This window comes from Somniosus microcephalus, unplaced genomic scaffold (assembly GCF_052327205.1).
Source record: "Somniosus microcephalus isolate GS21.2 unplaced genomic scaffold, FLI_Smic_1.0 unresolved_chr1, whole genome shotgun sequence".
In the NCBI taxonomy this organism is placed as follows: domain Eukaryota; kingdom Metazoa; phylum Chordata; class Chondrichthyes; order Squaliformes; family Somniosidae; genus Somniosus; species Somniosus microcephalus.
In genome coordinates, this window is record NW_028225179.1 from 43,843,354 (window position 1) to 43,847,757 (window position 4,404).

The following is a 4,404-nucleotide window of genomic DNA, read 5'->3' on the forward strand; positions in this document are numbered from 1 at the left end:
CCTTCCATGGCAAGAACATCCTTCCTCAGATAAGGCGACCAAAACTGCACACAATACTCAAGGTGTGGTCTCACCAAGGCCCTGTACAACTGCAGCAAGACATCCTTGCTCCTGTACTCGAACCCTCTCGCTATGAAGGCCAACATATAGCATTTGCCTTCTTAACCGCCTGCTGCACCTGCATGCTTACCTTCAGCGACTGGTGCACAAGGACACCCAGGTCTCGTTGCACTTCCCCTTCTCCCAATCTATTACCATTCAGATAATAATCTGCCTTCCTGTTTTTGCTACCAAAGTGGATAACCTCACATTTATCCACGTTATATTGCATCTGCCATGCTTCTGCCCAATCACCCCTCAGTGGTCTCAGGATAAGGGGACGGCCATTTAAGACTGAGACGAGGAGAAATTCTTCACTCAGAGGGTTGTGAATCTTTGGAATTCTCTACCTCAGAGAGCTGTGGATGCTCAGTCGTTGAGTATATTCAAGGCTGAGATCGACAGATTTTTGGACTCATGGGGATTCAAGGGATATGGGGATCGGGTGGGAAAGTGGAGTTAGAATCATAGAAAGTTACAGCACAGAAGGAGGCCATTTGGGCCCATCGTGTCCGCGCCGGCCAACAAGGAGCTATTCAGTCTAATCCCACTTCCCAGCTCTTGGTCTGTAGCCCTGCAGGTTAGAGCCTCCCAAGGGCACATCCAAGTACTTTTTAAATGTGGTTAGGGTTCCTGCATCGACCGCCCTTTCAGGCAGTGAGTTCCAGACCCCCACAACCCTCTGGGTGAAGACATTTCCCCTCAAATCCCCTCTAAACCTTCCCCCGATTACTTTAAATCTGTGCCCCCTGGTTATTGACCCCTCTGCTAAGGGAAATAGGTCCTTTCTATCTACTTTATCTAGGCCCCTCATAATTTTATCCACCTCAATAAGATCTCCCCTCAGCCTCCTCTGTTCCAAGGAAAACAGACCCAGCCTCTCCAGTCTTCCCTCATAGCTCAGATTCTCTACTCCCGGCAACATCCTTGTAAATCTCCTCTGTACCCTCTCTAGTGCAATCACATCTTTCCTGTAATGTGGTGACCAGAACTGCACGCAGTACTCTAGCTGAGGCCTAACTAGTGTTTTGTACAGTTGAAGCATAACCCCCCTGCTCTTGTATTCTGTGCCACAGCTAATAAAGGCCAGCATTCCGTATGTCTTCTTAACCACCTTATCTACCTGGCCTGCTACCTTCAGGGATCTGTGGACATGCACTCCAAGGTCCCTTTGTTCCTCTACACTACTCAGTGTCCTATCATTTAATGTGTATTCCCTTTCCTTGTTAGCCCTCCCCAAATGCATTACCTCACACTTCTCCGGATTGAAGTTGAGGTCGAAGATCAGCCATGATCTTATTGAATGGCGGAGCAGGCTCGAGGGGACCATATGGCCTACTCCTGCTCCTATTTCTTATGTCCTTCATAAGGGAGAGGGGACACAGAGCAGGAAACTGGACAACTGAAAAAAACAAGATTCTTGAAGGGAGGGTTAGGGACCCCTTCACAGTGGGTACAGGGCACAATTTCAAAAGTTGCAGATGACACAAAACTCGGAAGTGGAGTAAACAGCGAGAAGGATAGCGATAGACTCCAAGGGGACGTAGACAGGCTGGTGGAATGGGCGGACATGTGGCAGATGAAAATCAACGCAGAGAAGTGTGAGGTGATACATTTTGGTAGGAAGAATGAGGAGAGACCGTACACAGTAAAATGGTACAATGTTAAAGGGGGTGCAGGAACAGAGAGGCCTAGGGGCGGGGGTGCTTCTGCACAAATCTTTGAAGGTGGCAGGACAGGTTAACAAAGACGTCAATAAAGCACACGAGATCTTGGGCTTTATACATAGAGGCGTAGAGTGCAAAAGCCAGGAAGTTATGCTAAACCTTTATAAAACACTAGTTCGACCCCCAGCGGGAGTATTGCCTCCAATTCTGGGCAACGCACTTTAGGAAAGATGACAAGACCTTGGAGAGGGTACGGAGGTGATTTACCAGAAATGGTACTGGGGATGAGGGACTTCAGTTATGTGGAGAGACTGGAGAAGCTGGGGCTGTTCTCCTTAGAGCAGAGAAGGTTAAGGGGAGATTGACCAGAATGGTACCAGGGATGAGGGACTTCAGTGATGTGGAGAGACTGGGATTGTTCTCCTTAGAGCAGAGAAGGTTAAGGGGAGATTGACCAGAATGGTACCAGGGATGAGGGACTTCAGTGATGTGGAGAGACTGGGATTGTTCTCCTTAGAGCAGAGAAGGCGAAGAGGAGTTTTGATATAGAGGTGTTTAAAATCATGAAGGGTTCCGATAGAAAGAAAAGATATACAGGAAACTTTGTGCTATCCGGAGGTGAGCTATCCGGCAATCTGGAGCCACCGGCAAAAATCAGCAGCTGTTTTTTATTCTTTTTGTTTGTTTTTTTTGCTTTGTTTGAACAGTCAAGCTGTGCAAGGTCTGTAGCTATAGCAACAGCTTCAGCTACAGAGCTTTAGGGCCACACCCAAGTGTTTAGAAGCTGTTGCTAAGCAACAGTGTTTGTTGTCAAATACGGAGATAAGAATCTCCGTATCTCTCAACATTAACTCTGGAGAGTACGGCAGTTTTCAGCCAACGGCAGCAGCTCGGTCCCGTGGGTGCCGGATAGCACAAAGTTTCCTGTAGCGCCTTTCACGACCACCGGACGTCCCAGAGCGCTTTACAGCCAATGAAGTACTTTTTGAAGTGTAGTCGCTGTTGTATTGTAGGAAACGCAGCAGTCCATTTGCGCACAGCAAGCTCCCACAAACAGCAATGCGATAAAGACCAGATCATCTGTTTTAGCAATGTTGATTGAGGGATAAATATTGGCCAGGACACTGGGGAGAACTCCCCTGCTCTTCTTTACGTCCACCCGAGGGGGCAGACTGGGCCTCGGTTTAACGTCTCATCCGAAAGACGGCACTATGTCAGCCTAGATTTTTGTGTGCAAGTCTCTGGCGTGGTGACTCGAAGCCACGGCCTTTTTAAAAAAAAAAAAAAAAAAAATCGCTTATGGGATCTGGGCGTCGCTGGCAAGGCCAGCAGTTATTGCCCATCCCCTTGAGAAGGTGGTGGTGAGCCGCCGCCTTGAACCGCTGCAGTCCGTGTGGTGAAGGTGCTCCCACAGTGCTGTTAGGGAGGGAGTTCCAGGATTTTGACCCAGCGACAATGAAGGATCAAAGATATACATCCAAGTCAGGATGGTGTGCGACTTGGAGGGGAGCTTGGAGGTGGTGGTGTTCCCATGCGCCTGCTGCCCTTGTCCTTCTAGGTGGAAGAGGTCGCGGGTTTGGGAGGTGCTGCCGAAGAAGCCTTGGTGAGTTGCGGCAGTGCATCTTGTAGATGGTACACACTGCAGCCACAGTACGCCGGTGGTGGAGGGAGCGAATGTTTAAGGTGGTGAATGGGGCGCCAATCAAGCAGGGGCGGCTTTGTCCTGGATGGTGTTGAGCTTCGAGTGTTGTTGGAGCTGCACTCATCCAGGCAAGCGGAGAGTATTCCATCACACTCCTGACTTGTGCCTTCTGACTCAGAGGCGAGGGGGCTGCCGACTGAGCCACGGCTGACACTACATAGAATAAATAAAGAGTATCTGTGTCCGATGACTGAAGGGCACAGATTTAAGGGGATTGGCAAAAGAACCAGAGGCGACATGAGGAAAGCTTTCCTTACGCAGCGAGTTGCTGTGATGTGGAATGCGCTGCCTGATAGGGCGGTGGAAAAAGAGTCAATAGTAGCTTTCAAAAGGGAAATGGATAAATACTTGAAGGGTAAAAAGTGCAGGGATATGGGGAAAGAGCGGGGGAGTGGGACTGACTGGATTGCTGTTCGAATCATAGAATAGAATCACAGTATGGTTCCAGCACGGAAGGAGGCCATTCAGCCCGTTGAGCCCATGCCAGCTCTCTGCAAGAGTACCTCGGCTAGTCCCGCTCCCCCGCCCTTTCCCCGTAGCCCTGACAATTTTTTTTCCCTTCAGGTACATATCCAACTCCTTTTTGAAAGCCATGATCGAGTCTGCCGCCGCCGCCCTTTCAGACAGCGCGTTCCAGGTCCTGACCACTCGCAGCGTAAAAAAAAGTTTCTCCTACTGTCGCCTTTGGTTCTTCTGCCAATCGCCTTAAATCTGTGTCCTCTGGTTCTCGACCCTTCCGCCAATGGGAACAGTTTATCTCTATCTACCGTGTCCAGACCCCCGCATGATTTTGATAGAATCATAGAATTCAAAAGAGCTGGCGCAGACTCGATGGGCCTCCTTCTGTGATGTACTTATCTATAAAACAGCAGCGGTGTGATGGCCGAATTATTGGACTGATCAGAATGGGATCCCTCACACCAGCTGCTCTTCTTC